This window comes from Ictidomys tridecemlineatus, unplaced genomic scaffold, assembly GCF_052094955.1.
Source record: "Ictidomys tridecemlineatus isolate mIctTri1 unplaced genomic scaffold, mIctTri1.hap1 Scaffold_83, whole genome shotgun sequence".
NCBI classification, from domain to species: Eukaryota; Metazoa; Chordata; class Mammalia; order Rodentia; family Sciuridae; genus Ictidomys; species Ictidomys tridecemlineatus.
In genome coordinates, this window is record NW_027526085.1 from 1,120,650 (window position 1) to 1,133,572 (window position 12,923).

Below are 12,923 nucleotides of genomic sequence, written 5' to 3' on the forward strand. Positions count from 1 at the left end.
GCTTAATTAGTACTCCGGGCAGCTGGGTCCCTCCCTCTTTTCTATCAGTATGACTGCAATGCCTGTGGCACTGTGTCAACAGAATTCATGTTCGAGAATATCTGCCTACATGTTGGGTTGTGAGGTTCTACTCCTCACTCATTTCCCTGACGTGAATTCACAACAATCCAAACATCATTGCAATAAGTAGCATCATTAATCAGTTATTATTTCAAATGGAGTCAGGCAGAATGTGAGATTCAATATGTCCCATTCCTTCTGGAAGTACACAGCCAGGAATGGTACCATGGTATAGTGTTGTCATAACAGGAAGGACATCAGCTGCCTGCTGATGAGTTCCTGACCCATGATGATAAATGCAGAGTTGTGGGGTACAGGACTAACTCCTGCTTGCACTGAAGAGTTGGCATCTCTGTCAATAGGGGGAAATTTCAACAGAAATGCCATTCATTCTGCGGAGTCCCACGCACCCGGCTGCGGCAGGCAAGAGCATGAATGGGGCAGCTGGTGTGCGCAATCAGTACAGGCTCCCACTGGACAGTGTGGCCACACTCTGGGCCCTGCAGCTGCCACCGGCGCCACTTCCTAAGAGCACGAGGTAGGAGATGTGCCTGGGGTGGCTGTGCGTTCCTAAGTGCCAGCCAGGGCAGCCGTCGCAGAGAAGTGCCGCCTGGCAGGGTCATGGCGCCTGAAGCCCACATGCGCAGCTGAACCTTAAGTGGCCTGTGGTTGACAGCACAGCCTGCTGAAGCTGCTGCCTGTGCTCCTTCCAGAGGAAAGGATTTTGATTTCAGAGAGGAAGGAAGGAAGAACAACTCCCAGCTTCCCTGTCCTGCCCTTTCCGCTGCAATGGTCCAGCCAGGCCATACCCAGGAAGCCTGTGATGGCTCAGCAGAAAGGACTTTCCTGGCAGCACCTCGGCGAGGAGCGCGGATTGTGAGTTTATTCTGCCATGGTTCATGCTTCCTGCAAGCCTTCTAGGAGACCATACGCTGCTCGGGCTCACAGTAGGCTGCCTAGGCTCTAGCCGCAGCAGCCCAGTGCCCTCTACCCACAGCGGTGGATGTCATGATGGTGTGGGGAAGGCACCCCTGCCTTGGCCGGCTGAGTCGCGGGGGCGGAAACAGCGGTGGTGGTAGCAGGCTCTTCAGCAGCACTGGGAAGCCGACTGGCGAGGTGGATGCTCTGCCTCCTGTGAGCCAATGGGAGGGGCCAGCTCGCAGCCATGGAAGAGGCTGATATGGCTCTGCGACCACTGCAAGGGCAAGATGCAGCTGGTGGCCGACCTGCTGCTGCTGTCCAGGGAGCCATACAGTGCTCTCTGAGGGCCCACCAACTCTTGTGCCAGTGAAGAATCCTTTGAGCAGAGCCAGGACACCATCACTGTGCGCACCAAGGGGCTCTCCATCCTCACCCATGATGGGCAAGGCAGTGCAGACCGCCATCTTGAGTGGTCCAATGAGCATGGTGTCAGCCTGCGTACTTCTGACCCAGTGCCTCAGGGATCTGGTGCAGCACCCAGATGGGGGCCCCATGATGTCTGGCCACAGGAAGAGGCTGAGGAACTCGGCCTGCGCAGTGTCTGAAGGCTGCATCCTGCTATCTCAGGCTTTAAGAGAGTCTTCACCCAGGACTTTATCGCCACTAAATTCCAATTCTGTGAATTAGCAACACCCCCTCTCCACCCCATGCCCTTTCTTCTACTCCAGCCTAAAGGAAGATACTTATTCTCTGCCCCTCTCCATTTATACCAAAGAATTCATAGGTGAAACCTCCCCCCTCCATGTTAAATGCCCAAGAGGAATCTTCCCAAAGTCAGGGCTATGCACACAACTCACATGAATCAAAGAGCCCAGATGTCAAGCAGCCTGTACAGGAGTGGGGAGCAGAAAAAGGGTAATCTGCTGGTTGTGGTTTTACTCCTAAACCCCACCCCTGTCCGTCAACTGAATTTTATTAATTGGGCAGGAAGGAAGTCATGGGTTCATTTCCTCTTTTTTATTTTAATTGAAAGAAAGGTTACCTCAGTTTCAGTCATTAGACATGGATGTAGCTATGGTTATAAAACCTTTTTTTGTATGTTATTTTTTTTAAGCAGTTGTGTTGAATTAGGAGTATACTTGGTACGGACAGAGTATGACTTTGCCATGTGATTTCCAAATGGGGGGAAAGCTACTGTAAGTGTGTTTTTTTTTTAATTTACACCAAAGAGTGATTTTCCCCCCAGTGTAAAGTTTTTCTCTTAAATGTTCTGAAGTATTTATTTCATCTATTAAAATGCTATATTTTGAAAAAAAGAAAGAAAGGCCATTTACTGCTCACCAGTTGATTCATAGCCATGGTTTTGCTTTCTGCAGTCTTCCTCTACACTCACATAGTCCAAATAATTTTCAGAAAATACTGTGGAAGAAGAAGAAAAATCATGATATTCAACATGTTTAGAAGATATCCTGACTCCTCTCTCATGAAATCCTAGACATTCTTTTGTCTAAAATGCAGTGCTGGGAAAATTCAGATTGCCCAAAAGTTATAGGTGCAGTACTCTGTTCATATTCCAAGATCAGAATTCAAAAGAATGTGTACATGATCACTAACAAAAATGAAGGAATTATACCACCATATATGCATCTACATATATTTGGAAAACCTTGATTTTCACATGTGAATTGCCCAATAAGGAATCCAGAGTTATAAAATGCTGTTTGATTTTGAAGAAGTATCACTTTTTTAACCAACATGCAGACTTTGGTTTCCACTTCTAGGGAAACATTGTGGAATTTCTCAGATTTCACTGATTTTTCTTTATTTGTTAGCAGTGGTTCTCCAAGTTGAGTTATGTCCCCTTGGAGTCTCACTCCCTGCCAACCCTCCCTTACCCATGAGGTAGATCTATTCTTCCTGGATTTAGAAGCAGTCAAGTCAGGATCTCTATTATGAAAACATAAATCAACTCAAGTTGATTTCCATTTTGAGGAACCAATGGCACCATCCTGCCAATCAAGCCCTTATAGTTCCATTTATCCAAATCAGCTTAAGTACTGAGTTCCTAGTTGAAGTGTCAGGGCTGGTCACATTAATTTATATCAGGATGTTCAGAAATGATGCTCATAGATGATGAGTGGGGATCAGGATGAAATCTATTTGATTAGTCTGGTCAGTTGCTAATGTGCTAGTTGAAACCTTTGAAATCCTGTTCAATATCCATCCATCATCAGCTGTGATATTCCTGTTTTTAATAATAGATCCATATATATGAGAGAGATAATTATAAATTATAGTGTATCCATCAACATATCACACATTTTGTGGAGGAATTATTATTTTTATTACTATCCATCAACATATCATAAATCTTGTGGAGGAATTATAATTTTTATTACTAAGACTTATATTCACTCACATTATTGTGCCTCCACTGAAAAAAGAGAAAAATCCAGGTGCAGTGATGCACACCTGAAAGACCAACCACCTCCTCCAGGCAGATGCTCACCTTTCCGCTCTGCAAATGGACAGAAGGGCCGGAGGGCTAAAGCCCAGGGCTGTAGGGTCGGCTGGGGGTCTTTCTTCAGCCTGCCTCTCGGCCGAATCCTGCCCCCTTCCCCCCTCATCCCCTGGTCCCCGGGATCTCGCCTTCTCCCCAGGAGGGATGTGGCCCCAAGGAAGGAAACAGCAGGTGCGGAGGCGTCAGCAGCAGATGGACATGTAAAGACGGACATGTAAAGACGGGCTGAGTCTCTGCACACCTGCCACGGCCAACACAGACACGAAGTTAGACACTAGCCGGGCAAGTGTCACATCTGTGACCCCAGCGGCTCCGGAGGCTGGGGCAGGAGGATTCCAGGTTCAAAGCCAGCTTCGGCAATAGCATGGTGCTAAGCAACTCAGTGAGGCAGACCCTGTCTCTAAATACAAGACAGAGCCAGGGCTAGGGGAGTGGCTCAGTGGGTTCAATACCTGGAGCCAAAATAAATAAATAAATCCATTCACAATAGCATCAAAAAAAATACATAGGGATAAATCTAACAGAAGGAACGTGAAACTGACAGTCTAAACACTACGTGACGTTACTGAGATGAACTTAAGAAGGTCTGTTAGGGCGCCGGCCAGGAGCCGGGTTCTCAGCGTTCGGAGGAGGTGGCGCGGCAGAGCCTCAGTGGCCTGGGACGCTCCTCCTAACGAGGCCCGCTGCCCGCCCCACCTGGAGCTCCCTGGCCCCGCAGGGACTGGCCGCCACTTCTAGCGGTTCCACGCGTTACTTGCCTCTGGGCACCTGGACCCCAGGATGAAAGACCAGCCGGAGCACTGAAGGCGAAGTGGCTGACCCAGGACGATGAAGCCCAAGGGGTGGAGGTCGCAGTTGTCAACACGGTTTTCACAGCTGGATTTTTTCTGAAATCAAGGAGATGCGGCTCAACATTGGCAAGCTCTCAGAGCACGTGGAGGAAGCAAAGAAACTCTAGAGTATCATTCTCTCTGCACCAATTCCAGAGCCAAACACCAAGGATGACCTTGAGCAGCTCACAATGGAGACCAAGAAAAGGGCCAACAGTGTCCAAAACAAACTTAAGAGCTGGAGAGGCACAGTGAAGAGGTGGGGTCCGCTCATCAGCAGGCCTTCTCTCTGGGAAGTCTGTGGAGGCGATGACCAGGTACAATGAGGCTCGGGGGGACTTCGTGAACACAGCCAAGGGCAAACCCAGGCAGCTGGAGATGACTGGCAACAAGACAAGGCAGAGGAGCAGGAGGAGATGCTGCCGAGTGGCTGCCTGCCATCTCACTTCTGGGATCACCGACTCCCAGATTCCCAAGCAAGCTGTCAGGGAGACCGAGGGTGGGCATAAGGACATTGGGAGGCTGGAGAGCAGCCTTAAAGAACTGCCTGACACGTGTATGGACAGTGCCAGGCTGGTGGAGGACCAGGGCCAGAGATTAGATGGCCTAGAGCTGGACGTCATGCACACAGTGGACCGTGTGAGAAGGCACGAGACGAAACTCCAAGAGCTGTGAACTACCAGGGTCAGGCCCGGGAGAAATCGGTGACCATCACTGGTGGTCGTGCTGCTGGGCACCTTAGCTTCCATCCCTGGACTTGCCGTTGGGCTGCGTGAGTGGCCTGCGGGGCTGCTGCTCCGAGATCACCTGATCTGACTGCAGCCTCTTGGGACCACCTTTGTTTTCAGATGGGAATGGAGTCTGAACGGCCTTCCTGAGACTGACCCACAGTCAGTCCAGCCCTGGAGGAATCTACCTGCCTGATGAACCCCGAGTTCTCCTCAAAACCCACTCCTGCCCCAGCACCTGAAGTGCCTTTCCTCCTGGGCCCCAGGACTGACCCAGCTTTTTCCCTTCCGATTGTGCCCGATTAAGCCTTGCACCTTGGAAAGAGAAGGTCCCAAGTGCTGAGTCTTCTACCCCATGGAGGATTCTCCCAGAAAGGACAGGCATTTTTCTAGGGGAGTCTCTTTAACAAAGCAGAGGGATGCTCCTAGATTTGGCAGCAAGAGGGTTAGATGGGAGACTCTGCTTGGCAGGATGCCGGTCCTGTCGGTCCTGAAAACCTGAGTGGTTGGCCGATGCCATTTGGGTCCAAAAGGTTGACTTGCTTGAAATTCAACTTCAAATCAAGCTTTTAATAGGATCCACCTGGGGGCCAATTTGGTCTTTCTCTAGGATGTGTTCTCACGTTTACTCAAAGAGGGACCAGGATGACCATCTTCTGACGTGGCCATTTTCAAAGGCTGAGGATTTGAAATATTTGTTTCCCTGTGAGTTTGGGAAATGGCTTTTCGCCTTTGGAGTGACTCTTTGTGAAGCCAAAATCAACCAGGGACTTAAAATTGGGCTGGGGACAAGGTGCTAGAGTCTCAGACTCTGAAAAGGTCTCGTGAGGCTGAGTGTTCAGTCACTCATGTGTTCAGGGGTATTTTTAAAAGTGTGTATGTGAGGTGCATGAACGTATATTTGCCTGCTTCTCAGGAAATAGGAAACTAGAAAAGGAAGATACTATGATCTCAGAAATAAAAAAAAAAAAAACCCTTTTTTTGAGCTAGACTAAAAATTAGGTAAGTTGCATTTTTTTACCTACAAATGAATCATGGTAGAAATAGGATCCTCTTATGTCATCAACAAAGTTGTTTTCTAGAAGAAAACTGGGAGAATCAAATGAAATATTCAGACTGAGGACTGAGCTGGTTTCCGGTTTCTGTGCAGCAGGTAGAGTGGATCCTGACACCTTTCTCTACCGGCTGCCTCCGCTAGGCTCCCCTGGGACATCCCACAGCAACCCACGTGACCTGGGGATGTCCTGCCGTGGGCTGGGTGAGTTGGGAGAGGCCCGGGACTACCTGCCACTGGGTGAAGGAGCTTGACAGGTCCTTGGTTCCCCAGTTCTTGGCACAGAGGAAGCAGCATCCAGGAAATCTTTGTGTAGTGGCTGCTAAGCCGTGGGTAGCCTTAGATCCCTGCCAGTCTCCCTGACTTGGGTGTCGCTGTGTCTCAGCTTTGACTGTAAAGCTAAGGCAGAGAGAGCACCTGGTCCAGGCCTGCCCACTAGCTCCTGTGCAAAGGCTCCTCGGCTCTCACTACCCAGCATCAGAGAGAGCCTGAGGGGTGCCCTCTCCCCTTGGCTGAGATGGGAGAAGTCAGGCTGCAGCCGCAGGCCTTCACCGTCAGCCGAGACCAAGGCCTGGGGGTTAATGTTTGGAGTGCAACACATGAAGGGTCTTTGTATTTTTTTAAATGTAAATTTGATTATTTTATTGCTGATTTAAAAATAAATGACTTTCTAATGATTGAAAAAAGAAAGAAGAAGAAGGTCTAGGTAATAGGAGGGTGTCCCGAGGTCATGGGTTGAGAGACTTGACCTGGTTTTCATGACAGTGGTCCCCTGACTGCCCTACAGGTTCAACGTGATCCCTCCGGAACCCCAGCTGAGGTCTCTGCAGAAGCTGAGAAGCTGGTTCTGGGAGTCATATGCAACAGCCAGGGACCAGAACAGCCAAAACCGTCTGGAAAAGAAGAGAACTGGAGGCAGAAAGGTGGCTTTTAACAGTGGGAGGCTGCCCTCTCAGTCCGGAGGACAGAAGCTGCAAATGGAGGCACTGGCTGGGCTCCCTCTGCAGGCTCCAGAGAGGGCCCTTCCTCCCACTTCCAGCCCCTGGTCCTGGCCGTGGGGCTAAGCATCCTCAGCGTTTCCCAGAATGCCCCAACACTTCGTCACAGGACCCGGGGCACCTCATGTGCGCTGTGAAGACCTGGGGAGGGTTAGACCTTTCCTGCTGTGTCACGTGTGGGCTTGGGATGGGCCCTAGAAACGGCCCTTTAAGAAGAAAGTGCTATTCTCAGGTGGAGAAGGCTCACCTCCCTGACCCCAGGCCTCAGGCCACGCCTCGGATCCCTGGGTGTTTGTCCACGGTGGGCTGCAGGTTCTCAGGGCCATCTCAGACTTGCTGAGCCCGACTAAAGGGAGCACCTGACCCCACTCCCACCCCACCTCCAGCACCACTCAGCTGCCCAGAGTCCCTCCCTGGGAAACATCCATGCAGAACCCGCCTGCCCTGCTGCCTCCCGCTGTGCCGGTGTGGGGCTCCAACCCTCCCGCTCTCCCAGCCCAGACAAACCTTCTCAGAAGGTCCGTGAGACCTCCACTGAAGGGACCGTCCACTCTCTAGGGCCCAGTGACAGAAACCGCGCCTCATCCATAACCATGGATATCCCTAACCCACGGGCAGCTGACCCTGACCCGCCACGTCCTCGGCCGTCCTGGGAGCGGGTGTGGGGGGGGTCCCTCTGAGCCGCCCCCCCAGCCTTGGCTCAGCCCGGCCCACTGGTTTCATCCTGTCTGCTTGGCCCCGAGGTCGGCCTGGACTCCAGACAAGCCAGGCCCTGGCCTCTGAGTCTCCTCCTTTCTCGGAAGCCCCGTGGGCTCCAGGGCTCTCGGGGTGGCCCTTGAATGACCTCTGCCCATCAGGCCCAGAACACAGCCCCAGCCTCCTGCTGCTGAAGGCCGGTCTCTGTCTGGGCAGAGGCCACACCCACCACAGGATGAGAAGCAGTCACCTCAGCCATCTTGTGGGCCCAGCTGCATGGCCTGTCCCTAAGGGCCCAGTGGTGAAGAGAGAGGAGACTGGACGGTGACAAAGGACAGAGCCTCTGCCTGCTGGGAGGAAAGGCGCCCTGCCTGACTGGGTGCTAGGAATGATCGGGGTCTCGACAGCCTCAGGGTCTGAGATGGTCATTCTGCATTGGCCAGCAAAAGGGCAATAGGAATTTCTAAGCAGCAACAACATTTGGAGGGCCAGACACGCAGCAGCCCCGTCAGGACAAGGGAGTCCTCGTCACACACAGCCACAGCCCGATGTTAACAGAGCGGCCAGGCAGGGCCCTGGGCACCTCCTGCCCGAGGGCGCGGGCTCTTCTGGTATTTCGTTTATCATTTTCATCAGCGCCTTCCACAGATTGACCCCCTGACCCTGGAATCTCACACTGTCACTCATCATAAGTGAATTTATCAACACGGACATCATCAGAATACACATGAGAGTTTTAACTGTTGGCATACGAAATTACTTCATTCTTCATGCTTCAAAAAAATCCAATTTTGCATAATAAATAATGATAAGGGCCAGTTGACAATTACCTAGGTGGGAAGGGCTGTGGAAATGACTGGAATTTCAATAGCCTCTGTGGAGCTGTCTGGAGGCTGCCGGAGTGATCTGCTGCTAGTGATCCCCCCGTGGTGGGGTGAGCTCAAAGCTCCACACTGTCGATTGGCACGCACCTATTAGTAATTTCCCCCTGTGACACAGACTTAGATGCACAGTCAGGCAAATATTAAAATTAATCAGGCTATTATTTTAATGCAGAAAAACGACAGCTTCACTGGAAAAAAATCTCATGGCCAGACCCCCACCCACACAATCTCACACACACACACACACACACACACACACACAATCCCGTTCCACCACTGGGCCTGCCCTGCTCATGAGGGACCTGTCACCCACGGTGGACCAGCAACCGGGGATAGTGTTTGCCCTCAGCCTGATCCACTCAGATGGGGAATAATCTCACCCAAGAGAGAAATGAGGACACAATTTGCTGTCACTTTCCAAGGACAGCAGTGACCAGGACGTTGCAGTGCAGCTTGCCTGGTGAGTGGGTGAGCAGTGATCCAGATGTGACTTGAGAATGGCCGCACCTGCACTTCTGGCCTAGTCACTGTACCTGAGAAGGGCTCACAGAGAGGCCCTGTCCCCATCATACCCGTCCCCGTCCTCGAGGGCCAAGAGCCCGTGTGCCTCAGGCTTCTCCTTCTGACGGGACTTCAGCTGGTGACCTGTCGGTGGTCCCCTCTGACTGGGCCTCCCGTGACATCCACAGCGATTTTAAAAAGGGCAATGATTGGAAGACTTTGGAACAAGTAACTCACACCCTCTTGATCAGTCCTAAAGGCACTAAATCTTCTTGTCTTTGAAAACAAACACACAAACAAAATGTTTTCCATGCTGCAACCCTCCTGTCTGTGGGGGGCTCAGTGGGCCCACCCCACTGTTGGAAGTTCCCTTTGTCAGGATCACCAGGGCGCTCAGCACTCAGGTCGCCGTGCAGGCAGCCCCACACTCTGGGGGGACGGAGGCGGGAGACGAGGGTTCTGAGGAAGTCGGGCTCTGACTGGAGGAGCAGCTGGCCCTGCGGGGCACCCCTGCCCTGCACCCTCCCAGCTGGAGAAAGGGCTGCTCACAAGTCTGCTTGAAGCCAGGGGACACACGAGGAGTGCAGGGGTCCTCAGGGACTTCATCTTGGCCAACACCTGCAGAGGACGGTGCCAACTTCTTCAGTGAAACTATTTTAACACCGTAAGCCATGTCACCAGGGGCTGCCTCAGGTCAGGATGGGTCAATGGGGGCTCTTGGCAGAACCCCCACTCAGTGCCCTGGTGACAAACAGCACGAGATACCACGTCTCCGTTTTTCAGCACTCCGACCAAGAAAACTGACGAGGACAATTACAAGAGGAAGAGTTGATTTGGGGTCCGTGGTTTTGGAGGTCTCAGTCCATAGACGGCCAACTCTATCGCTCTAGGCCCAGGTGAGGCAGCACGTTGCGGTGGAAGTGTGCGGCAGAGGAAGCTGCCTGAGCCCCACCCGGGAAGCAGAGAGAGAGCCCTGCTCAACAAGGAACCCACAGAAGCCCCAGAGTCCTGCCTCCAGGGACCTCTCCTGCAGCCACACCCCATCTGCCCACAGCTACCACCTGTCAACCCCATCAGAGGATTGGTGCCCTGGTCAGGTTAAGGCTCTCCAACCCAATCAGTGCCCCTCTGAAACTTCCCGCAGTGTCTCACACATTAAACTCTGGGGACACCTCACATCTAAACCACAAAACAAAAAGGACTGGGAAGCATTTTGTGAAAGAAAGATGAATTACTCAGTCCCAGCGGCTCAGGAGGCTGAGACAGGAGGATCTCGAGTTCAAAGCCAGCCTCAGCAATGGTGACACTAAGCAACTCTGTGAGATTCTGTCTCTAAATAAAATACATAATAGGGCAGGAGATGTGGCTCAGTGGCCAAGGGCCCCTGAGTTTAATCTCTGGTACCAAAAAAAAAAAAGAGTTTCTCAGGAGGCTGAGGCAGGAGGATTACAACTTCAAAGACAGCCTGGGCAACTAGTGAGGCCCTGCCTCAAAATTTTATAACTTTTAAAAGGGCTGAGATGTAGCTCAATGGTGGAGCTGGGTTCCATTCCCAAACCAGAAAAAAAGCAGAAAGATAACAAGTTATTAATGAGATGAAATAAAGACAAATAACTTTCAAAGAGAGGGTGTCAGCTCTGCACAAACCACAGCTCAGAGCTAAAAGGCTGCAGAGAAGTGGGCCCTGAGGTCAAGGTGAGGAGTGGTCTGCACAGAGCAGGGTCTACCCAGTGAGTATGTACCCAAATGTGGTGCATCTTCCCTAAAGAGGAGGGGGACAGAAGACATGTCCCCAAACACCCCCCTCCTCTTCTCCCCAAACCTGCCGAGTCAAGGGACACAGGGCAAAGCTGGGCTGCAGTGTCGGACACACACCGTCTTGAAGGACTGCCTTCCCTCCTGCACAGTGGGAACCAGGGCCCGTCAGTGTCCCCTGAAGAAAGCCACTTTCCTGCATTGCCCAGGACAGCTGCTCCTCGGGATGCTGGTCACACCAGCAGACTAAGCAAGCTGATGCCCGTGAGGACAGCCCTCCCCTGTGGTAAGTGGGCAGACCTGCAGGCACTGGGTGAGGACAGGTGTCACTCATCCTGCTGGTGTCCTTGAACAAACACCACGAGGGACCGAGGTGCTGCCCTTCAGTCTGCTGCCATCAAACTCTTCTTGGGGCAGTCACTGATGTCTAGTAAGTGCTCCCCAATAAATCTGTCTCACAGGCTGCTTCTGGCACTTTGGCCTCCCACTGCCCTGCCACAGCTGGGCTGTGGATGAGACAGTGGTCTACACAGAGAGTGCTCAACACAGAGAGTGGTCCAAGAGCCTAGTCTACACAGAGCATGGTGCATTAGCCAGCTTTTCACTGCTGTGACAAAATACCGGAGGAAACTTCTCCTATAGGAGGGGAGAACGACATGGGCTTGTGGTTCAGAGGTCTCCCCAAGAGTTGGCTGGCTCCGTTGTGTTGGGCTGGCGGCAAGTAAAACATGGTGGAGAGAGGGCATGGGAGAGGAGAGTCGCCCCTCCTGGAGGCCAGGGAGTGGGGAGGAAGGAGGAAGGGAGGGGCAGTGGGGCAGGGTGGGAATAGCCCTTTTAAGACACATCCCGAAGCCCACACGTCTAGCGAGGCCCAGGGCCTGGTTCCCACCACCTCCCAGTGAGTGGTCTACACAGCACGTGGTCTCCTGCATCTCACCAGGGTCCCGGTGGTATGTGGCCCACCCTAGCCAGTCTGGGATTTGGTGGTCAGGCACAGGGACAGGCACATGTCTGTTTGTCTCAGGTGATCTGTGGTTGAATTAGGAGGGACAAATCTCCCCTGGCCAGTGCTGGTCTTTGGAGACCCGAGGCACAGGTGGCTGCCAGAGTCTGTGGACCAGGTGTCCATGCATCACTGTGGTGCTCACGGGCAGAAGGCCCTGGGGTGTGGCAGGTGGTGGCCAGGTACCTCCCAAATAGGGGACCCTGCACAGTGCTGGCAGGAACCTTGGGGGACGTTCGCCCTCCCAGAGCAGGGCGAGGGCCAAGGGGAGTCCCAGCCCCACACCAGCTGTGTGCCCACCAGAGGGCCTGACTCTGGGTGCCCTGGCCCCTTCAGCCTGCCAAATGGACAGTGCCCAAGATCTCGGCACGTCACTACAAAGAGATACTGAGCAGGTGCCTGGGAGCCTGGCCACCAGCTGCCCCTCCCTCCCTCTTCCCCTGGCTCTTCCCCACCAAAACAGACACCATCCCAGAGGGTCCCAGCCCCTGTGCACTCCGAGGCTCAGGGGGCACTTCTCACTGATGCCTGGACCCCCCTCTACCCAGCCTGGCACACACCGCAAGCCCTTCTGCAGGGCCAGCCTTGATAGGACCATCGGCAGGTTGAGGGGCAATGGGCTCCTTCCCACCCTGTGTCCTACCCTGTGGCTGGTCAGAAAGCATCACAGGAGACTGTCTGGACTGTGTGGACTGCAGCGGCCCACGGGGGGGGTGGGGGGAAGCAGGACACAGTCCTCGGGTAGGCGGTAGCCTCAGAGGTCAGTCTTGAGAGAGACCAAGACAGGGAGAGAGACAGACAGACAGACAGAGGGAGACAGAGAGGAGAAACAGGGTCAGAGAGCAGGAGAGACAGAGAGGAGAGAAAATCAGAGAGCAGGAGAGACACAGAGATGTGCCCTTCTATGATCCACCCCAGGGTCCCCTCAGCCGACACCTGCTCTCAGTAGTGCACAGCGCCTGGTCTGTGGTT

The 12,923-nt window shown here is 52.9% G+C and overlaps 1 pseudogene; it reads left to right on the forward strand.

Moving 5' to 3' along the window:
* The first annotated feature begins 491 nt into the window (after positions 1-491).
* Positions 492-5,148, forward strand: LOC144374709 (syntaxin-3 pseudogene; annotated as a pseudogene).
* Positions 5,149-12,923: the final 7,775 nt, after the last annotated feature.